The sequence below is a fragment of the Phyllobates terribilis genome, unplaced genomic scaffold (genome assembly GCF_046119375.1).
Source record: "Phyllobates terribilis strain yellow unplaced genomic scaffold, ASM4611937v1 Scaffold_11__3_contigs__length_659146591, whole genome shotgun sequence".
NCBI lineage: Eukaryota > Metazoa > Chordata > Amphibia > Anura > Dendrobatidae > Phyllobates > Phyllobates terribilis.
Genome location: NW_027362771.1, coordinates 283209336 through 283233944, shown reverse-complemented (window position 1 = coordinate 283233944; position 24609 = coordinate 283209336). Strand labels below are relative to the sequence as shown.

General features: G+C 42.0%; 1 protein-coding gene across 1 annotated transcript in view; it reads left to right on the top strand.

Moving 5' to 3' along the window:
• The first annotated feature begins 16227 nt into the window (after positions 1-16227).
• PROSER2 (proline and serine rich 2) overlaps positions 16228-24609 on the top strand; it is a 46142-nt gene continuing 37760 nt past the window's right edge. The window contains exon 1 of the mRNA XM_073652394.1: positions 16228-16360. The gene's annotated coding sequence lies outside the window, so the exon portion shown is untranslated. The remainder of the gene's footprint in view (positions 16361-24609) is intronic.

Sequence of the window (24609 nt, the reverse complement as noted above, 5' to 3'; positions counted from 1 at the left end):
ATCTCTAAGAAATCCTTCAAACAATTTACCCACAACAGATGTTAAGCTGACTGGTCTATAGTTCCCAGGGTCACTTTTAGACCCCTTTTTGAATATTGGTACCACATTTGCTTGGCGCCAGTCTAGTGGGACAGTCCCTGTCCATAATGAGTGCTTGAATATAAGATACAGCGGCCTGTCTATCACATTACTTAATTCTTTTAGTACCCGGGGGTGTATGTCATCTGGGCCTGGTGACTTGTCTATTTTGATATTATTTAGGCGTTTCTGAACTTCCTCCTGGGTTAGGTGGGTGATATTTAGCGGAGGGTTTACTTTATCACTCTGCATTTCCTCCGATAAATTGTTTTCTTTTGTGAAAACAGTGGAGAAGAAGCTATTGAGTAGGTTTGCTTTACCCTCATCGCCCTCTATGATTTTACCCAGGTTATTTTTCAATGGGCCAACGCCATCAGTTTTAATCCTTTTACTGTTTATATAGTTAAAGAACAGTTTGGGATTCGTTTTACTTTCCTTGGCAATTAGTCTCTCTGTCTCCTCTTTTGCTATTCTTATTTGTTTCTTACAGATTTTGTTTTTTTCCCTATAAGATATTAGCGATTCCTCGCTGCCTTCTTGTTTAAGTTTACCGAAAGCCCTTTTTTTGTTTTTCATTGCCCTCTTGACTTCCTTATTTAGCCACATTGGCTTCCTCCTATTCCTAGCCCTTTTATTCCAATAAGCTATGTACCTTCTACAGTGACTATGTAGGACTGTTTTGAAAATTTCCCATTTTCTATCCGTGCTCCTATTACTGAAGATACTATCCCAGTCTATAAGGTGAAGCTCATCTCTTAGTTGATCAAACTTTGCCCTCCTGAAGTTCAGTGTTTTTGTGACTCCCTTGCTGGGCACCCTACTGAAGCACATGTGGAATTGTATAATGTTGTGGTCACTATTTCCCAGGTGCCCCCCGACCTGCACCTCAGTTATTCTGTCTGGCCTGTTAGTTAATATTAAGTCTAAAAGGGCCGTCCCTCTAGTTGGTTCCTGCACAAGTTGTGACAAATAATTGTCTTTGATAATTGACAGAAACCTGCTTCCTTTCTGAGATCTACAGCTTTCGGTTTCCCAGTCTATATCGGGGTAGTTGAAGTCTCCCATAATAATCACCTCGTTATTTTTTGCTACTTCGTCTATTTGTCTCATTAATAGACTTTCCGTGGCTTCTGCTATATTTGGTGGTTTATAACAGACTCCTATGATAATTTTATTATTGTTTTTTGCCCCATGTATCTCCACCCATAAGGACTCGACCTCCTCATTTCCCTCCCATACATCCTCCCGTATTGTAGGCTTTAGACACGTCTTTACATATAGACCGACTCCACCCCCTTTCCGACTTCTTCGATCCCTTCTAAACAGACTGTAACCCTGTAAGTTAACTGCCCAGTCATAGCTTTCATCTAACCATGTCTCGGTTATTCCCACTATGTCATAGTTACCTGTAGATATTTCTGCTTCCAGTTCATCCATCTTGTTTGTCAGGCTCCTGGCATTTGCTAGCACGCAGTTTACACGATTTTGTTTTGTTCCAATCTTCTCCCTGTGGATTGTATTAGAAATTTTCTTACCTCCCTTCCAAGCATCTTGTCTTGGACCTTCTTTGTCGCACTTCATATCTTTCATTAGTATGTTCTCTGGTTGCATGTTCGTGTCCGGCGTTTTTCTTCCCATCCCCTCTTCTTCTAGTTTAACGCCCTCCTGATGAGTGTTGCGAGTCTCCTGGCGAATGTGTGTTTCCCGGGTTTGTTGAGGTGTAGTCCGTCTCTGGCAAGGAGTCCGTCATAGAGGTAATTCACACCGTGGTCCAGGAATCCAAATCCTTGTTGTCTGCACCATCGTCTCAGCCAGTTGTTCACATCAAGGATCCTGTTCCATCTCCTGACGCCATGCCCGTCTACTGGAAGAATAGAAGAAAAAACTACCTGCGCATCCAGTTCTTTTACTTTCTTCCCCAATGCTTCAAAGTCCTTGCAGATTGTCGGTAGGTCCTTCTTTGCCGTGTCATTGGTGCCAACATGTATCAGAAGAAATGGGTGGACATCCTTGGAACTGATGAGCTTTGGTATCCTATCGGTAACATCCTTGATCTTCGCCCCTGGGAGGCAGCATACTTCTCTTGCGGTTATGTCCGGTCTGCAGATAGCTGCTTCTGTTCCTCTCAGTAGTGAGTCTCCCACCACCACCACTCTTCTTCCCTTCTTGGCTGTCCTTTTTCTTGTCGCTTCTGTGTGTTTCTGGGTGCTCTTTTCTTTTTTGCTTGCTGGTAGTTTCTCATCCTTAGGTGTGCCATCTTCGTCCTCCACAAGTCCATGGAATCTGTTTCTCAGTTGTGTGGTTGGTGGTGTCTCCATGGTCTTCTTGCTTCTTTTTGTCACTTGCCTCCACTTGTCTGCCTCTGGAGGTTCTCTGATGCTTCCTTGACTTTCCGTGACCAGTAGTGACGCTTCTGTTCTGTCCAGGAAGTCTTCATTTTCCTTGATGAGTTTTAATGTCGCAATTCTTTCTTCCAGTCCCCGCACCTTTTCTTCTAAAAGAGCCAGTAGTCTACACTTATGGCAGGTGAAGTTGGTTTCAGCTTCTGGTCGATCTGTGAACATGTAGCACATGTTGCAGCTCACCATGTAGGTTGACACATCTGCCATGCTGCTCCTTGTCCCTGCTGACTTGATGTCTGTCTTCTTTCTTGTGATACCCTAGGATAAACAAATTGGCGATGCTTTCCAAGCAGCTGGTCCCGGCTGTACCCAACGATCTTGTAGCTGAAGGAGACTCTTCGCTTTTCCCAGAAGGCACCTGGAATATGCAAATTGTCCTCTTCAAACTTCAATCCCTCTTCAAGCTTCAATGAACTTCAAGAGGTAGTCACCGGAAATGGTTTTCACTTCACAGGTGTGCCCTGTCAGGTTTAATAAGTGGGATTTCTTGCCTTATAAATGGGGTTGGGACCATCAGTTGTGTTGTGCAGAAGTCTGGTGGATACACAGCTGATAGTCCTACTGAATAGACTGTTAGCTGCTTTTTTCTTGCCATAATACAAAATCTAAGTAAAGAAAAACAAGTGGCCATCATTACTTTAAGAAATGAAGGTCAGTCAGTGCGAAAAATTGGGAAAACTTTGAAAGTGTCCTCAAGTGCAGTTGCAAAAACTATCAAGCGCTACAAAGAAACTGGCTCACATGAGGACTGCCCCAGTAAAGGAAGACCAAGAGTCACCTCTGCTTCTGAGGATAAGTTTATCTGAGTCACCAGCCTCAGAAATCGCAGGTTAACAGCAGCTCAGATTAGAGACCAGGTCAATGCCACACAGAGTTCTAGCAGCAGACACATCTCTTCAACAACTGTTAAGAGGAGACTTTGTGCAGCAGTCCTTTATGGTAAAATAGCTGCTAGGAAACCACTGCTAAGGACAGGCAACAAGCAGAAGAGACTTGTTTGGGCTAAAGAACACAAGGAATGGACATTAGACCAGTGGAAATCTGTGCTTTGGTCTGAAGAGTCCAAATTTGAGATCTTTGGTTCCAACCACCGTGTCTTTGTGCGACGCAGAAAAGGTGAACGGATGGACTCTACATGCCTGGTTCCCACCGTGAAGCATGGAGGAGGAGGTGTGATGGTGTGGGGGTGCTTTGCTAGTGACACTGTTGGGGATTTATTCAAAATTGAAGGCATACTGAACCAGCATGGCTACCACAGCATCTTGCAGCGGCATGCTATTCCATCCGGTTTGCGTTTAGTTGGACCATCATTTATTTTTCAACAGGACAATGACCCCAAACACACCTCCAGGCTGTGTAAAGGCTATTTGACCAAGAAGGAGAGTGATGGAGTGCTATGCCAGATGACCTGGCCTCCACAGTCACCCGACCTGAACCCAATCGAGATGGTTTGGGGTGAGCTGGACCGCAGAGTGAAGGCAAAAGGGCCAACAATTGCTAAGCATCTCTGGGAACTCCTTCAAGATTGTTGGAGGGCCATTTCTGGTGACTACCTATTGAAGCTCATCAAGAGAATGCCAAGAGTGTGCAAAGCAGTCATTAAAGCAAAAGATGGCTACTTTGAAGAACCTAGAATATAAGACATATTTTCAGCTGTTTCACACTTTTTTGTTAAGTATATAATTCCACATGTGTTAATTCATAGTTTTGATGCCTTCAGTGTGAATGTACAATTTTCATAGTCATGAAAATATAGCAAAATCTTTAAATGAGAAGGTGTGTCCAAACTTTCGGTCTGTACTGTATATGTATCGCCAGAGAGCACTACAGAGTGCTTCTGATAGAGCTCTGGCAGTTCTCCTTCGGTCATGAGCGAACAGGAGCACTAAGAGGTGCAGGCCCTGCATCCCCAATCTTCACCGCCACCTCCAGCTTCAGTCGCAGCAGCAACAAAGGAAAAAGCGGGATAAGGAAACGGGACGTCAGGAGGACTCTTCCCGTCATAACGAGCGTGGTAACAGCGGGAGTGGGGGTTCCGGAAGATCGTCCCAGCACTGCAAGGATGTCAGTGCGGCAGCAAATTCAAGGGAGAATCTGTCTACAAAAACGGTTCCTCCTCCTAACCCGGTACCTCTTCTTCCGTCAGAATGGTAAGTGATCCTCGTGAAAGTTCACTTTATAATTGGGGGCCCCTTTTGTTGTTCTCTTATTAGGGAAGGAAAAGTGCGGGCAAAAGCAAACACAGGACTTGTGCGCTTTGTGCAGAAGAGTTACCCACTTTGTGGGAAAAGAGACTCTCTAGCTCTTGTATAGAGCAAACAATTTGTGAAGAGACCCCAAGGTTTGCTTCCGAACTCAGGTCCATTATAAAGTCTCAGGTAGTAGACACCGTTAGGTCCCTTCAGGGGGGATAAAAGCGGACGAAGCTGCTTTCCCATAGAGGAAACAGATGGTCTCATTAAGATCGTCAGGGCTACTATGGGGCTGACAGATCCCCGTCCCAAAAGATCTGTCCAGGAAATTATGTTTGGGGGACTAGAACAAAAAATGAGATCTTTTCCCCTTAATGAGAAAGTCCACTCTTTAATTAAGAAAGAGTGGAAAAGGACAGAAAGAAAGGGCCTTTTAGTCCCCAAAAGAAAATACCCTTTTGATGACCCAGTATGCTCCTTCTGTGGAAAAAACACCAAAATTGGATGTGGCTATAGTTAAGGCCTCCAAAAAATTTTCACTACCATTCGAGGATGTGGATGTGTTAAAAGATCCTATGGACAAAAAAGCAGACACCTTCTTAAAAGGTTCATGGGAAGCCGTCGGGGGAGGGCTGAAACCCACAGTAGCAGCCACTTGTACGGCCAGATCACTGATGGTCTGGTTGGATCAGCTGGAATCACAACTGAGGGGAAAAACGTCTACGGAGACTATATTAGACTCCATCCCTGTAATGAAGGGAGCAGCTGCCTTCTTGGCGGATGCCTCGGTTGACTCAGTCAGGTTAGTGTCTAGAACAGCAAGTTTTCTTGAATGCAGCCTAGCGGGCCCTCTGGCTTAAATGCTGGACAGGAGATCTCCAGACTAAGTCACGGTTATGCTCCATTCCCTGTGAGGGCGAGTTTTGTTCGGTCCTACACTTAACAATATCCTGGACAAAGCTGGGGATAATAAGAAACGCTTCCCTGTTCTGTCCAACAACTCCTATAGGAAGTCTTTTCGGAGTAGGAAATACATCCGTAGGAAACCCCCCAGGGACCAGGATAAGTGGGAGGTTAGAAGGAGGAAGGCTAAAGGGTTCTTGTTCAGCAGACTCCCCAATGATAATAGAAATTGAACAAGCTATTGAAAGTTCAAATCTTCAAGATGGAGTCAATAAAGATGTCAGTAAAAATACTGTTTCAGGACTGTTTCATGACGGTTCTGGACCTAAAGGACGCTTACTATCATGTCCCTATCTACAAAGATTATCATAAGTTCCTCAGGGTGGCAATATCTATAGGGGGGGTAGTCAAGCACTACCAAATACCCAAGGGTATTTGCCAAAATAATTTCCGAGGTAACTGCACACCTGAGAGAACAAGACGTACTGATTGTCCCATACCTGGACGATTTTCTAATAACAGGCAGTTCATTCCAGCATTGCAAGAACCAACTAACGAGAGTCATGGATTCCTTGATCAGCTTAGGATGGCTTTTAAATCTAAAAAAAATCCATAACTAAGCCGAATCAAGTACATGGATATCTAGGCATATCTAGATTCAAAACATCAAGAATGTCACCTCCTGGCAGGAAAGGTTCAAAACATCATAGCTCAGATTTCTCGGATAAAGGATCACCCGTCCATGTCTCTACGAAAAGCTATGTCCCTCCTAGGTTCCATAACAGCCTGCTTTCCGGCCATTCAATGGGCTCAGATACATACCAGACAGTTGCAGTGGTATATTCTAGGAGCCAAAAGCTCTCTAAAAGGACTTTTAGAAGGTCGATTTCAGTCCATCAAATCCTGACCACAGATGTAAGCCCCAGAGGCTGGGGGGCTCACTTGAATGACCAGGTAGCTAAAGGGGTTTAGACAAAGGACCTAGGTTCAGCTTCCTCAAACATGAAGGAGCTGCTAGCAGTGGAATTCGTCCTTTTGGAATTCCTGGACAACTCTGCGGGGTCACCACGTAAGGGTGTTCTCGGACAACCGGGTTGTAGTAGCATACCTGAACCACCAGGGGGGTACCTGGTCCCGTGCTCTGATGCTAGTGACAGAGACCATTTTTCAGTTAGCCGAATGCAATCTGAAGTCCCTATTGGCCCTCTACATAAGGGGGTTAGAAAATCGCAGGGCAGACTACCTGAGTAGAACCCAGCTGAGACAAGGCGAATGGGAACTGAAAGAATCAGTGTTCAGTCAGATCATAGGGATGTGGGGATGTCCAACCATAGACCTATTCGCCAACAGTCAAACAGAAAAGTGGAGATGTTCTGCTCAATAGACCCCAAAGGGAACACCGTAGCGTTGGACGCCTTCACGATTCCATGGAATTTCCTGCTAGGCTACGCTTTCCCCGATTGCCCTGATTCTAGCAGTTCTAAAGAAGATCAGGGAGGACAGAGCAAAGGTAATCTTAATAGCCCCCTTCTGGCTGAGGAGGACATGGTTCTCTTGGCTGAGGATTATGTCCATCTCCAACCCCTGGGGGCTTCCGGAACTTCCGGACCTTCTTTCTCAGGGGCCAGTTTGTCATCCTCAGGTAAAAAACTTGCACATGACAGCCTGGAATTTGAAAGGGCCCTCCTGAGGAATAAAGGGTTTTCCTCAAATTAAATCTCCACGCTACTAAAATGTAGGAAGCCAGTAACCACCAGACTTTATGGGAAAACTTGGAGGAAGTTCCTTTCATCGTCGGGTTCACAGCATGTTAATCTCTCTTGCGGGAACGCTGAGTTTTCTGTGCTGATTTTCCACATAGACTTGCATTATAAGCAGTATATCTGCAGGTAAAAGAAAACACATATACGTTATTAGTCCATCTGCATTGCGGAAATGCACTAAAATCTGATGTAAGCTACACATATACTAGTGCTTCTCCCTAAATTACACTGTGTTCTGAATTATTAGGCAAATTAGTATTTTGATCACATGATACTTTTTATACTTGTTGTCCTACTCCAAGCTGCATAGGCTTGAGAGCCAACTACCAATTAAGTAAATCTGGTGATGTGCATCTCTGAAATGAGGAGGGGTGTTGACTAATGACATCAACACCCTATATAAGGTGTGCTTAATTATTAGGCAACTTCCTTTCCTTTGGCAAAATGGGTCAGAAGAGAGTTTTGACGGGCTCTGAAAAGTCCAAAATTGTGAGATGTCTTGCAGAGGGATGCAGCAGTCTTGAAATTTCCAAACTTTTGAAGCGTGATCACCGAACAATCAAGCGTTTCATGGAAAATAGCCAACAAGGTCGCAAGAAGCGTGTTGGCCAAAAAAGGCACAAAATAACTGCCCATGAATTGAGGAAAATCAAGCGTGAAGCTGCCAAGATGCCATTCGCCACCAGTTTTGCCATATTTCAGAGCTGCAACGTTACTGGAGTATCAAACAGCACAAGGTGTGCAATACTCAGGGACATGGCCAAGGTAAGGAAGGCTGAAAAACGACCACCTTTGAACAAGAAACATAAGATAAAACTTCAAGAATGGTTCAAGAAATATCTTAAGACTGATTTCTCAAAGGTTTTATGGACTGATGAAATGAGAGTGACTCGTGATGGGCCAAAGGCTGGATCAGTAAAGGGCAGAGAGCTCCACTCAGACTCAGAAGCCAGCAAGGTGGAGGTGGGGTACTGGTATGAGCTGGTATCATCAAAGATGAACTTGTGGGACCTTTTCGGGTGGAGGATGGAGTGAAGCTCAACTCCCAGACCTACTGCCAGTTTCTGGAAGACAACTTCTTCAAGCAGTGATACAGGAAGAAGTCAGTATCGTTCAAGAAAAACATGATTTTCATGCAGGACAATGCGCCATCACATGCATCCAACTACTCCACAGCGTGGCTGGCCAGTAAAGGTCTAAAAGAAGAAAAAAGAATGACATGGGCCCCTTGTTCACCTGATCTGAACCCCATAGAGAACCTATGGTCCATCATAAAATGTGAGCTCTACAGGGAGGGAAAACAGTACACCTCTCGGAACAGTGTCTGGGAGGCTGTGGTGGCTGCTGCACGCAATGTTGATCGAAAACAGATCAAGGAACTGACAGAATCTATGGATGGAAGGCTGTTGAGTGTCATCATAAAGAAAGGTGGCTATATTGATCACTAATTATTTTGTTTTTTGTTTTTGCATGTCAGAAATGTTTATTTCTAAATTTTGTGCACTGATATTGGTTTACCTGGTGAAAATAAACAAGTGAGATGGGATTATATTTGTTTTTTATTAACTTGCGTAATAATTCGGGACAGTAATAGTTACCTGCACAAACAGATATCCTCCTAAGATAGCCAAATCTAAAAACAAAACACTCCAACTTCCAAAAATATTAAGCTTGGATATTTATGAGTCTTTTGGGTTGATTGAGAACATAGTTTTTGATCAATAATAAAAATAATCCTCTAAATAATCCTCTAAAATACAACTTGCCTAATAATTCGGCACACAGTGTAGAATATCATCAAAAAGTTAATTTATTTCAGTTCTTCAATACAAAAAGTGAAACTCATATACTATAGAGGCATTACAAACAGAGTGATCTATTTCAAGTGTTTATTTCTGTTAATGTTGATGACTATGGCTTACAGCCAATGAAAACACAAAGGTCATTATCTCAGTAAATTAGAATTCTTTATAACAACAGCTTGAAAAATGTTTTTAAAATCCGAAATGTTGACCTACGGAAATGTATGTTCAGTAAATGCACTCAATACTTGGTCGGGGCTCCTTTTGCATCAATTACTGCATCAATGCGGCGTGGTATGGAGGCGATCAGCCTGTGGCACTGCTTAGGTGTTATGGAAGCCCAGGTTGCTTGGATAGCAGCCTACAGCTCGTCTGCATTGTTGGGTCTGGTGTCTCTCATCTTCCTCTTGACAATACCCCATAGATTCTCTATGTGGTTAAGGTCAGGCGAGTTTGCTGGCCAATCAAGCACAGTGATACTGTTGTTTTTAAACCAGGTATTGGTACTTTTGGCGGTGTGGACAGGTGCCAAGTCCTGCTGGAGAATGAAATTTCTATCTCCAAAAAGCTTGTCGGCAGAGGGAAGCATAAAGTGCTCAAATTTCCTGGTAGACAGCTGCGCTGACTTTGGTCTTGATAAAACACAGTGGACCTACACCAGCAGATGACATGGCTCCCCAAACCATCACTGATTGTGGAAACTTCACACTAAACTTCAAGCAGCTTGGATTGTGTGCCTCTCCACTCTTCTTCCAGACTCTGTGACCTTGATTTCCAAATGAAATGCAAAATTTACTTTCATCTGAAAACAAAACCTTGGACCACTGAGCAACAATCCAGGACTTTTTCTCCTTGGCCCAGGTAAGATGCTTCTGACGTTGTCTATTGGTCATGAGTGGCTTGACACAAGGAATGCGACACTTGTAGCCCATGTCCTGGATATGTCTGTGTGTGGTGGCTCTTGAAGCAATGACTCCAGCAGCAGTCCACTCCTTGTGAATCTCCCCCAAATTTTTGAATGGCCTTTTCTTAACAATCCTTTCAGGGCTGCGGTTATTCCAGTTGCTTGTGCACCTTTTTCTACCATACTTTTTCCTTCCACTCAACTTTCCATTAATATGCTTGGATACAGCACTCTTTGAACCGCCAGTTTCTTTAGCAATGACCTTTTGTGGCTTACCCTCCTTGTGGCGTGTGTCAATGACTGTCTTCTGGACATCTGTCAAGTCAGCAGTCTTCCCCATGATTGTGGAGCCTACTGAAACAGACTAAGGGACCTTTTTAAATGCATCGGAAGCCTTTGCAGGTGTTTTTTGTTAATTATTCTAATTTACTGAGATAATAACTTTTATGTTTTCATTGGCTGTAAGCCATAATCATCAACATTAACAGAAATAAACATTTGAAATAGATCACTCTGTTTGTAATGACTCTATAATATGAGTTTCACTTTTTGTATTGAAGAACTGAAATAAATTAACTTTTTGATGATATTCTAATTTAGTGAGAAGCTCTTGTATGTATGAATAAAGTTTTGTCAAAACCAAATACCAGTAAGTATCAAAATCATAGCAGCTTTATTAAAAAACATGACACATCAAAAAGAGAGAAACGCAGCCTCAAAAATACAAGTAACCTAATTTACCTAAGACTACGTTCCCACAATGAGTTTTTAGTGAGTTTTTTTACGCTGAATTTCTGCACCTATTATTTAAATTAAGTTACTTGCATTTTTTAATTGTTTTTCTGTGCGTTTTTTTTAACCTGTTTATTGCGTTTCTGACACTTCGTTTTTTGTCTCTTGGTATGTCATGCTTGAAATAAAGCTGTTATATATATATATACAGTACAGACCAAAAGTTTGGACACACCTTCTCATTTAAAGATTTTTCTGTATTTTCATGACTATGAAAATTGTACATTCACACTGAAGGCATCAAAACTATGAATTAACACATGTGGAATTATATACGTAACAAAAAAGTGTGAAACAACTGAAAATATGTCTTATATTCTAGGTTCTTCAAAGTAGCCACCTTTTGCTTTGATGACTGCTTTGCACACTCTTGGCATTCTCTTGAGCTTCAAGAGGTAGTCACCGGAAATGGTTTTCACTTCACAGGTGAGCCCTGTCAGGTTTAATAAGTGGGATTTCTTGCCTTATAAATGAGTCTGGTGGATACACAGCTGATAGTCCTACTGAATAGACTGTTAGAATTTGTATTATGGCAAGAAAAAAGCAGCTAAGTAAAGAAAAACGAGTGGCCATCATTTAGCCTTATTAAGCATCACAGATGCTGTCCGTTCACATCATGGATCTACTCATTGACCTGTATGGGTTTGGTACGTGAACTGGAGCAAACTCAGACATGTCTTTGGTTCTTTTTTGCAGACCATCATTAACATGGACGTGTGAATGATTTCTAGTCCGAAAAATGCCTTCTGCAACATTCACACATTCGTTTCCATTGTTACTTCCATCAAAAATGGATTGTTTTTCTCTCGTGTATCCGTTTACATCTGTTTTGCCTCCTTTTTTTTCTCACTTTTAAAAACTAAGGGCGGTGATCTCTCTAAAGTATTTTTTTGCATTGAAACTTAGCAATGGATTCCTTAAACTGATGGAAATGGTAAGTAAAACAATGTGTCTGTTCCTTTTCATCCAGTTTGATGAATTCCTATAGACCTGAATGGCCGAGATTGATCCACAAAGGCAGAAGAAAATAAGACATGATCTGAATTTAAGTCCATATCGACATATGACCTACAGTTCAATCATACGCCGGCTCCCTGACTTTGATGCGGGCTCAGGAACTGAGCCCATCTATTTGCCGATCGCAGGGTTTGATGCGATTGCGGGGAGCCGACACGTTGCCATGATGGCTGGAGGTTTGCTGAAGACTCCTGTGTCTGCCATGATAGTTCTGTTATGAATGCCAGCTTCTGACTGGTGTTCATAGGATACCATGATCTTTGGTACTGTATATAAAGCAATACTGTGGTATTACTTTATATTGTTCAAGTAATCAGATGATCGCATATTCAAGTTCCCTAAAGAGACTAACAAATACAGTAAAAAAGTTTTTTTTAAATATAAAAGTTCAAATAAACCCCTTTTACTCCACTAAAATTATCAGAATAAAAAAAGTACACAAAAGTGGTATTGCTACAGCCGTAAAAGAACCAATTCTGTGTTCTAATCCCACCAAAGAATATCTGTAAGGAGTTTGTATGTTCTCCCTGTGTTTGCATGGGTTTCCTCCAGGTTCTCCGGTTTCCTCCTACTCTCCATAGACATCCTGATAGGGAATGTAGATTGTGAGCCCCAATGGGGACAGTGATGATGATGTTTGTAAAACACTGTGGAATATGATGGAGCTAAATAAGTAACGCATAATAAATAAATCTAGCAAAATATACATTTGATTAAACTGATTGGTAAGCGGCATAACAAGAAAAAAATAAAAAACTCTAGAATTACGTTTTTCCAGCCGCCGCAACACTTAAAAAGAAATGCAAAAAGAGGTGATCAAAACATCGTATCTCAGCACACAAAAAACATGATGACGACACAAGGAAATTTTTTTGTTTTTCCACAAATTTGCATTTTTTTTTTCACCACTTAAATTTAAAATAAAACTATACATGTTTGGTGTCTCCGTAATCATATTGACCTGGAGAATCATATTGCCAGGTAAATTTTACATTGTAATTTAAAAAAAAACATTGTGGAATCACGCTTTATTCTCAAATTCGTCACACTTGGAATATTTTTCTCGTTTTAGTACATCACATGATAAAATGAATGGTGTCATTCAAAAGTACGACTCTTCCCACAAAAACAATGTACACACAGATCCAGTACATTGTTTTTATCATCCGCTTCTCTGGATAGAAGCATATGTGAAGCTAGTCGACACGTCACAGAAAGCACGCAAGTCGCATACTTGTGTTCATGTGAAGACCGCTTGCAGTGGCGAGCAGAACCGAATCCTTACAGTGTGTGCATTAGGATATGGCAAGTTTGCTTAATCTTTACAGTGGGGTGAGCAACCCCCTTTAATCTCTTTAGCCCCAATTCATCATTTATGCTTTTTTTTAAATTAAGTCACATTTTTTTTTAAGTCAATGGCGCATGCGGTTCGTGTATTTTGCATAAAGTAGAAAATGCTTTGTATTTGCCTTCACCCTTCTCTGAGACTTATTAGCGCAAACAACTTGCACGTTTCGCAGAATGGTGCAAAAAATGACTTCACAAAGTTGGCATACATAAAATCACTCCATAGGGGAACTTGATATATTGACTTAAAAATGCAGTAAATTAAAACAAGTATTAGGTGTAACTGAAAGCCAGACAAAAAACACCAAAAAACTAGGCTAAAGAAGGTGCAAATGCAATGATGAATGGACCCCTAAAGACAGCACACGGATGGGAAAAGAGGATGTGTGAATGGAGCCTAAACGTGTACAGTCTATGAAATGACAAGACAGGATATGCTTAGCAGGATAACACATGATCATTTTACTGGTCCTTTCTCAATATTAGTTGAATTCTTTTTTTCCATTGTCACATCCTAATATTTACTCATCAGTCAGTCATAAAACAAAAGAAATATATCTTTGTAGTATCAACTCTTTTTGTATGGTTCTTCATAATCTACTTATGAATGTAAATGTGTTCTTGCAGTAGCGGACACAGACACATGATGGCCCTAGTACAAGGACAATACATGGGCCCTGTACAGTGAAGTATCTCATCTTACTGCAGCCTTTTATCCGCGTGACAGAAGCATCTGCTGCTTTGGAGGTGGAAATGTGCCCCCTTACCTGTTGGACCCGTCTGCGGCTGCACAGGTTGCACCAGTGGTGTGTCCGCCGCTGTGTCTTTGTGAATAACGCCTTGCATTAGTTTTCCAATTACACTATTTATTTTCTTGTATGATTTATTTTTAACCCAGTCCATTCCAATTAAGTATGCACCCATTTCACAGTATGGGTTCGTGTTTAATTTCTCCCAATTTTTCCAATCTGCTTGTAAATTCTAGACATGGGTCACACGAGCGTATAAAAAAATCGTTCCGATTTTCATCCAGAAAAGTTGGATGATTTTTCTCACTTCTCATCTGTGTGAAGTCTCTATGCAATCCGTTTTTTTTACTCAGCAGCTATTAATAATTTACAGTTTCCCATCTTACAGAATTCCAATATATACGTAAAATCGGATGCCATACTGATGCTCCGTATGGCATTTTTTTCCCACACCCATCCAATTTAAGAATGAAATCACAGTATGCTGCGATTTTTTTTCACAGACAAATTCTGTCAGTGAAAAAAAAACCTAAAGCAGCACTACTCCATTGAATAACAATAAAGTGACTCTGTTCTGTCAGCACAGAATGACTGCTCAAGCCAAGTACAGGCGCTCGGTGCTTCTCGTCGGGGCCAATCATTTATATACTCCTTCCTATCTGCTTGTTTTCCATCTATCTCCATCTTCCTCTGGTCCTATGAAGCCAGAGCTGTCAATCAAAAAAGAAAGGGGTGGAGATTAAGAGAAAACAAGCAGGTGCGAAGGTGTAGTTTAATATTTGGCCCTGCCATGAAGCATCGAGTGGTGGGATTTTGAACAATCAATCTGTGCTAACAAAGTCCTTTTAAAAACAAGGAACACACGTGACACGTCCGGGATAAAGTTGTGGAGAAGAGTAAAGAAGGGTTAGGTTATAAAAAAATAGCCCAAGCTCTGAACATCTCAATGACCACTGTTCAATCCATCATCCAAAAATAGAAGGAATACGGCACAACTGTAAACCTACCAAGACATGGCCGGCCATATAAAGTGAGATCTCAAGCAAGGAGAGCGGACAAGAGGCCCATAGTCACTCAGAGAGCTGCAGAGATCCACAGCTCAGGTGGGAGAATCTGTCCACAGGACAACTATTAGGCTAGGGTCAGATGACAGTGTAAAAATTGGTCCGATTTTCATATAAAAAGCGGTACGATTTTTTCCCACTTGTCATCCGTGTGCAGTCTGTATACAATCTGCTTTTCACCCTGGAGTTATTAATCATTTACAGGACCATTTATGTTACAGAATTGCAATGTACTCGTAAAAATCATATGCTTTACTGTGGCTCCATTTGGCATCCGATTTATTTTCTCACATCCATCCGATTTTGGAGTGAAATCACAACATGCTGCAATTTTCTGCCCAGACAGATTCTGTCAGTGAAAAAAATCAGTCGTCAGCACTGCCCCATTGAATGACATTGGTCCGAGTGCTGTCCGGTAAAAAAATCACTCGTCCAATTTATATGGTGGTGTGAGCGAGCCCTCACTGTAAGAGTTCGCTCACACTGGGGTATATTCTCACATGTGAGAGAATCGGGCCGATTATGCTAATGACACTCCGCTCAAACTCAGTCAGAGATTGATCCAAGTGTCATCTGAATGTGATTTAATTCTTTTGCATGAGAGAATAGCTGCACAGGTGCAGAGAAGATGGAGAACTTCATTTCTCAATTGTCTCTGTGAGCGTATATCAGACTGCACTTGGATGACATCTGAGCGCAGTCCGATGCTTCACACGCTCACATAGCCTTGTCTGGGTGCACGAGATCCATATATCGGAGTCACTCGCAGCATGCTGAGATTGTTCTCTCATCCTGAATTGTCATGAGAAAATAATGGCAGATCTGCACTGCCCCGTAGTATAACATCAGATAGAACTTGCCCGTGTTATATGGCAGTGTTAGCGAGCCCTAACGCTTATAACGCCTCCTCATATGTGCACTCAAAAAGATATCTGAATAAGCAGTAATTAAAAGGACAACGTTAGAATTATAGTAACAAATAATACGACCTCATGAAAATAATAAGTCTTCACACTTTGCACAATGTATCCTGTAGGGACAGCGATCAGCTTTCCTCTGCCTGCTGCTTGCTGAGATATTCAGGCTCCTGAGCTGTGTGTGTTGCAGTACCGGTACATTGGCACTAGATGGCGGCGGCGTCCTCTGCTGGCTATCACCTGGAGTGCGGCTGCAGTCAGGTAGGAATGCCGCAGGCGCCCCTCCCGTGTAACGCTGTCCCCGCCCTGTCACTTGTCACTGCACACCTCACCCGGTTACACCTGCTACACTCACCTCCAGGATCTGATCGGCAGCACACTCGGATTTCCTAGTTCCCCTGCAGACTATCTACCTCCTGGGCTCTTGTAGGTAAGTCCACACTGTGCACTGTCTTCAGCTATCATTGATCTGCTGGGAGTTGTAGTTCTTAAAGTGCTTTGGAGCCACTGGTTGCTGGTCAGGAAGCTGTGCTGTATCTGCAGTGTATCCAGGTGACTGATCTGGGTGTATAATAGCAGACAGTAGGATTTAACCTCTTCTTCACCTAGCCTCTGCCATAGAAATACATTTAATGCAAGTATCACCTACAAGTGCTTCTCCTTTTACCTGCTCTTACTGCAGAAACCTCCTCCCCTGCACAAAGGGAGAGCTAGTGCTGCTGTCTTGTCAGGGCGACCACGACATGGGGATAACTAGTACTAAAAAACATATATTAAGTCCATCATAAATGCAAGTTTGATTTCTTAGGACTTAATCATTACTTTAGTTCGGAGACGTGCACTTTGATGTTAAACCTATCAGGGCTGGTAATGAATTGACTCTCCATCATTAGATAAGATAATAACGCTGACGCTTTCCCTTTTTTTAGAGACTTCCTTATATGTAAAAGTTCAATAGTATAATCTCCATAGATGTATATGTATAGAGGTCTGTTCACACTCTTCAAAGTTCTGTTGTTGTCCTAGATATCTGTATGAGGCTGCACTTGCTGCCGAAACAACCCCATCCAGGTTTATAGAAGAGATTTTATGGCCCACATTTTTTTGCAGGAAATCTGTAAACCTTATTTCACATACAGCCTCAAAAACCTCATAGGCCACATATATATTGATGAAAAAGGTTCAGCCCTATTAGGAATAAATAATATGAGGCGAATTTAACCATACAGGAGAATCCTATAGTGTAGATGCGACAATTCTATATATAAAAACAGGAGAATTCCTGTATGGTTAGGGTCTCACCATCTGAGAAAAATGGCCTGGTTATGCTAATCAGACTCTGATCAGAGTGGGGTCCGTTTTTCTCACAGGTGGAGTGAAATAAAGAAAAAAGTTTTGTAGATTGGTTTACATCTGTTATTTTACTGTATAGAAAACTTTCTTTTTTTTTTTTTTTATAAGCGACTGTGTTCCTATACACTGGCATATGTCAGACGCCTCTCATCACAGATACACCGTCACACGTACACTGTCACAGGTATCCATTGTCATAGGTGCACATCCTCACAGGTACACATCCTCACAGGTACACTGTCATATGTACACATTGCCACAGGTACACACAGTCACAGTTACACATTGTCACAGGTACACAAAGTCACAGGTACCCATTGTCACAGGTACACATCCTCACAGGTACACCGTCACAGGTACACACTGTAATATGTACACATTGTCACATGTACACATTGTCACAGATACACACCGTCACAGGTACACACTGTAATATGTACACATTGTCACAGATACACACCGTCACAGGTACACATTGTCATAGGTACACTGTCACATGTACACACCATCACAGGTACACATTGTCACAGGTACACTGTCACATGTACACACCATCACAGGTACACATTGTCATAGGTACACTGTCACATGTACACACCATCACAGGTACACATTGTCATAGGTACACACCGTCACAGGTACACATTGTCATAGGTACACTGTCACATGTACACACCATCACAGGTACACATTGTCATAGGTACACACCGTCACAGGTACACATTGTCATAGGTACACACTGTCACAGGTACACACTATCACAGGTACACATTGTCACAGGTACACTGTCACATGTACACACCATCACAGGTACACATTGTCATAGGTACACTGTCACATGTACACACCATCACAGGTACACATTGTCACAGATACACACCGTCACAGGTACACACTGTAATATGTACACATTGTCACATGTACACATTGTCACAGATACACACCGTCACAGGTACACATTGTCATAGGTACACTGTCACATGTACACACCATCACAGGTACACATTGTCACAGGTACACTGTCACATGTACACACCATCACAGGTACACATTGTCATAGGTACACTGTCACATGTACACACCATCACAGGTACACATTGTCATAGGTACACACCGTCATAGGTACACTGTCACATGTACACACCATCACAGGTACACATTGTCATAGGTACACACCGTCACAGGTACACATTGTCATAGGTACACACCGTCACAGGTACACACTGTCACAGGTACACATTGTCACAGGTACACTGTCACATGTACACACCATCACAGGTACACATTGTCATAGGTACACTGTCACATGTACACACCATCACAGGTACACATTGTCATAGGTACACACCGTCACAGGTACACATTGTCATAGGTACACTGTCACATGTACACACTGTCACAGGTACACATTGTCACAGGTACACCCTGTCACAGATACACCATCACAAGTACACATGGTCACAGGTACACACCATCATATGTACATCGTCACAAATACACCATCACAGGTACAAATCGGGCAAAAGGAAGGCTCTGATATGATATGAGCAGAACCTTAATGACAGTTGAGTCACACAAGAATGAAGCTGAATTGTCTTACTTATCCATTTATGACACCAAATGTATTACTTGAGTTGTTTAAACTTTGTGCCAAGACAAACAATTGTGCCCATTGTAGTGTACATTTGTCGACTGTTCCACTGCTTTTAGTGCTATACTGCCGATTGTGTACACACATAGACCTGAGCTGATTGTATAACCGGACAATATTTGGCTGAACTGATGATATAGTAGTGACGTCAGTCAATCATAAGTCATCATAGTCCTCTGTAATGGAAGTTACCAGTGAACTGCATAAGCAGAAAGGGCATCTGTAAGCTCACTCAAACAAATGTTTTTGGGTGTAGCTGGATGAGTAATAAAATAACTAAGTCGTCTTCTGCTCCGATCCCATGTAGTCAGTTGACCCTGAAATCTAAACAACTGTAGTAAAATGTTTCTGGATAGAAATGTGATGGCACTATTCAGATATTGTTAGCTTCTGTTCAATCTTTGTTGGAGGCTCAGTTACGGTAAATTGAAGGACACCATTAATGATCAGTGGGTCTGTTAGACACTGTTGGTGCACCAGCTGCGGCACTCTCGTCATTTTCTGTATTCTGCTTCATGACAGATTAGAAAACTGGAAATGACTACGGGCACGTGATCTCAGCATTAGTGGTCAAGACTTTACATAGATCACTCTATGATGGGATGTGAGGACTTGAAACACTTGTAAAAATGAAATTTACCACCGCAGTTAGTCATTTAGTTTATATCAAGTTTGGAGCTTTGCTCTACAAAGCAGACAATGGCAAGCTGCATTCAGAACCATTGTTGTAGAATTCTGGATGTGTCACTAAAATCCCATTCAGACATCCGTTTTCCTCACGTACAAGAAAAAAGTTTCTCCACCTTCTCCTTTCCAATAGTCTGTGAAGATTTTGTTCACGGACCCATAGACTTACATTCCCAATTTTGATGTGACTCTTGGACATATCTCCTTGGTCTGTCCTCAAAAAATCACAGACATGTGAATGGCCCCATATTCTATGACAGGTATGAGTGCTATCCCTGAAACCACAATTATACAGTGGCATGTAAAAGTTTGGGCTCCCCTGGTCAAAATTACTCTTATTATGACCAGTTAAGCAAGTTGAAGATGAAATGATCTCTAAAAGGCCTGAAGTTAAAGATGACACAGTTCCTTTGAATTTTAGGCAAAAAAATATATATACAGTACAGACCAAAAGTTTGGACACACCTTCTCATTTAAAGATTTGTCTGTATTTTCATGACTATGAAAATTGTACATTCACACTGAAGGCATCAAAACTATGAATTAACACATGTGGAATTATATACTTAACAAAAAAGTGTGAAACAACTGAAAATATGTCTTATATTCTAGGTTCTTCAAAGTAGCCACCTTTTGCTTTGATGACTGCTTTGCACACTCTTGGCATTCTCTTGATGAGCTTCAAGAGGTAGTCACCGGAAATGGTCTTCCAACAATCTTGAAGGAGTTCCCAGAGATGCTTAGCACTTGTTGGCCCTTTAGCCTTCACTCTGCGGTCCAGCTCACCCCAAACCATCTCGATTGGGTTCAGATCTAGTGACTGTGGAGGCCAGGTCATCTGGCGTAGCACCCCATCACTCTCCTCCTTGGTCAAATAGCCCTTACACAGCCTGGAGGTGTGTTTGGGGTCATTGTCCTGTTGAAAAATAAATGATGGTCCAACTAAACGCAAACCGGATGGAATAGTATGCCGCTGCAAGATGCTGTGGTAGCCATGCTGGTTCAGTATGCCTTCAATTTTGAATAAATCCCCAACAGTGTCACCAGCAAAGCACCCCCACATCATCACACCTCCTCCTCCATGCTTCACGGTGGGAACCAGGCATGTAGAGTCCATCCGTTCACCTTTTCTGCGTCGCACAAAGACACGGTGGTTGGAACCAAAGATCTCAAATTTGGACTCTTCAGACCAAAGCACAGATTTCCACTGGTCTAATGTCCATTCCTTGTGTTCTTTAGCCCATACAAGTCTCTTCTGCTTGTTGCCTGTCCTTAGCAGTGGTTTCCTAGCAGCTATATTACCATGAAGGCCTGCTGCACAAAGTCTCCTCTTAACAGTTGTTGAAGAGATGTGTCTGCTGCTAGAACTCTGTGTGGCATTAACCTGGTCTCTAATCTGAGCTGCTGTTAACCTGCGATTTCTGAAGCTGGTGACTCGGATAAACTTATCCTCAGAAGCAGATGTGACTCTTGGTCTTCCTTTCCTGGGGCGGTCCTCATGTGAGCCAGTTTCTTTGTAGCGCTTGATGGTTTTTGCAACTGGACTTGGGGACACTTTCAAAGTTTGCCCAATTTTTCGGACTGACTGACCTTCATTTTTTACAGTCTATTCAGTAGGACTATCAGCTGTGTATCCACCTGACTTCTGCACAACACAACTGATGGTCCCAACCCCATTTATAAGGCAAGAAATCCCACTTATTAAACCTGACAGGGCACACCTGTGAAGTGAAAACCATTTCCGGTGACTACCTCTTGAAGCTCATCAAGAGAATGCCAAGAGTGTGCAAAGCAGTCATCAAAGCAAAAGGTGGCTACTTTGAAGAACCTAGAATATAAGACATATTTTCAGTTGTTTCACACTTTTTTGTTAAGTATATAATTCCACATGTGTTAATTCATAGTTTTGATGTCTTCAGTGTGAATGTACAATTTTCAAAGTCATGAAAATACAGAAAAATCTTTAAATGAGAAGGTGTGTCCAAACTTTTGGTCTGTACTGTATATATTTTTTTCATCTTTTACATTTTAAAAATTACAAAAAGGAAATTTGAAAGTTTGGGCACCCTGCATGGTTAGTACATGGTAGCACCCTTTTGAAAGTATCACAGCTTGTAAACACTTTTTGTAGCCAGACATGAGTCTTTCAATTCTAGTTTGAGGGATTTGCATCCATTCTTCCTTGGAAAATTCTTCCAGTTCTGTGAGATTCCTGGGTCGTCTTGCATGCACTGCTATTTTGGGGTCTAGCCACAGATTTTCAATGAAGTTCAGATCAGGGGACTGTAAGGGCCATCGTAAAACCTTTAGCTTGCACCTTTTGAGGTAGAATATTGTGGATTTTGATGTGTGTTTAGGATCATTATTCATTTGTAGAAGCTATCCTCTTTTCAACTTCAACTTTTTTTTACAGATGGTGTTATGTTTGCATGAAGAATTTGTTGAAATTTTCTTGAATCCATTCTTCCCTCTACCCGTGAAATGTTCTCCATGCCATTGGCTTCAACACAACCCCAAAGCATGATTGATTCTCCCCCATACTTAATGGCTGGCAACATGTTCTTTTCCTGAAATTCTATGCCCTTTTGTCTCCACACATACCTTTGATAATTGTGGCCAAAGAGTTCCATTTTAACCTCATCGGTCCACAGGACTCGTTTCCAAAATGAATCAGGCTTGTTTAGGTGTTCTTTTGAATACTTCTGATGCTGAATTTTATGGTGAGGACGCAGGAGAGGTTTTCTTCTGATGACTCTTCCATGAAGGCCATATTTGTGCAGGTGTCTCTGAGCAGTAGAACAATGTACCACATGCCAAAGTCTGCTAAATCTTTCGGAAGGTCTTTTGCAGCCAAGCAGTGGTTCTGATTTGCCTCTCTAGCAATCCTACGAGCATATCGGACAAGACTCTGTGCTTTTGTGTGGATCACTCGATCTGAGGAATAAATAGAACATGAGAACTGCCCCATACAGACTATCATAGGTACAAGTTCTATCTGTAAAAGATGGATAGCACCCATACAAGAAAAATTGATGTGTGAAAGAGCCCTTAGATAATTGTCGCATGAATGGCTATCTCTCTCACTCCAGCCTTGACATAAATTCTTGACCCGCCTGGGTGTTCATATGTTTTCTACAGGGAGAGTGGAGTCAGCCATTTCCAGACTAGGATGAATTAAAGGGATCCTGTCACCAGAAAAAACGCTATTAACCTTCAGATATGGGGTTAATCTGCAGGTTAATAGCGTTATTAACCTGCCCGGCACCGCGCTTACCCTAACACTGAGGGGAGAAAATGAACTTTTTATTTTATCCAGCAGCGTTCAGGATTCAGTCACGGGGACGGCGCCGGTGCTGGTTCAGTCACCACTCTGAGTATACAGAGCAGCGGCTGTAACTGGGGGGCAGGGGGCGAGGTTACAGCCAACGCTCTGTATATTCAGAACGATGACTGAACCAGCGCCAACGAAGCAGAGAGGAATAAAGTTCATTTTCTCCCCGCAGCTTTCGGCTAAGTGCAGGCGCCGGGCAGGTGAATAACAATATTAACCTGCAGATTTACCCGATATCTGCAGGTTAATAGCGTTTTTTCTGGTGACAGGTTCCCGTTAACACACTTCATTCATGTTTATTGCAAAAAAACTGTCCAATTCGTCTGGGTAAGACTTGCTGAAACCATGCACATGATGCAGAAACCACCGCATCCAAATGAGTGAAAGGAATTTTCAGTTGCAGTAATGCTTCTTACTCATCTGACAGGTGTTAGAAGTTTTTATAAAGACCAATTAAAAAATGTTCACACCTAAAATGCAAAATCTTCTTCAAGGAGATTGAACTTGAACAAGTAGTGGAGTCATAAAAGTCAAGTTGTCACCTATAGCAAACACAGCGGTACCACAAATGAGGCCTGTGCTTAGTTTGTTTTTTTCTGTCTGTTTTCTTGGCATTCTTTTGATGTCATCCATTACAAGTCTCTTAAAGAAGCACTCCTCCTCCCATCAAAGTTTTTATTCTCTTAATATATTGCAGTAATCATCATATTATAGAGCACTGTGTACTTACAATTGCTCATTTTGCCTTTCTACTCAGCTAATTCTTCTGTTCTCTCTGTAATGTAGAAACAGGAAGTCTCTTTTCCCTGCATTTATCATTCCTCTCTTGAACTCTTGACCCAGCTGCTCCCTTCTAACCCCTCCCCCCTACCACCTCCAGGGAGTTTTGCAGTGACTTATGACTCATGCAGCTCATACAGGGAAATTTACCTCCTGTTTCTACATAGAGCTTAGAAGGATTCAGCTAGTCAGTTTTTAATCATGTGATGTCATAGACCTAATGGAAAAGAGAAGAATTAGCTGGGTAAAAGGGCAAAATGAGCAATTGTAAGTACACAGTGTTATATAATATGATGGTTGCAATATATTAAGAGGATAACAATTTTGATGAGAGTGCTGCTTTAATTCATCATTCCTAAATTCTGGGAAGGGTATATTGGTATAGCGATACTTCACTGCTCCCATAATGCTACATAACCCAGCTGATTTGCTGATCAGGACCTTTAGGAAGAGTTGACATGAGGGGTAACATCCACTACTGATGGATTGTGCTGTAAATTTTACTTTTTCGCTGAAAATTGTATTCATTCACTGTATTACTATACTTGTGATGAGCATGTATAGCTGCTGAATGCAGAGAGTCAGAGTCTCTCTTTCTGGCTCCCCTGGGGTCTTCCTGCTGTCACCCATATGGCTCCCCTGGGGTCTGTCAGCTGTCACCCATTAAAAAAATTAACCTACATATATCCTAGTTCCCAATGCCAAGGCTTAGGGATCATCCAGCTCTTCCATAAAAAAGTTGTGTTTTCTAGGCCAGTTATTTTTAGAGTTTGTCTGCTCGTTACTCTGGCGTTCATCATGCGTTACATTTCCCTTTGAGTTTCGCTGCAGTGAAAATGTGTGGTCAAGGAGGTCTACATTTATGAAGTTTGTCCCT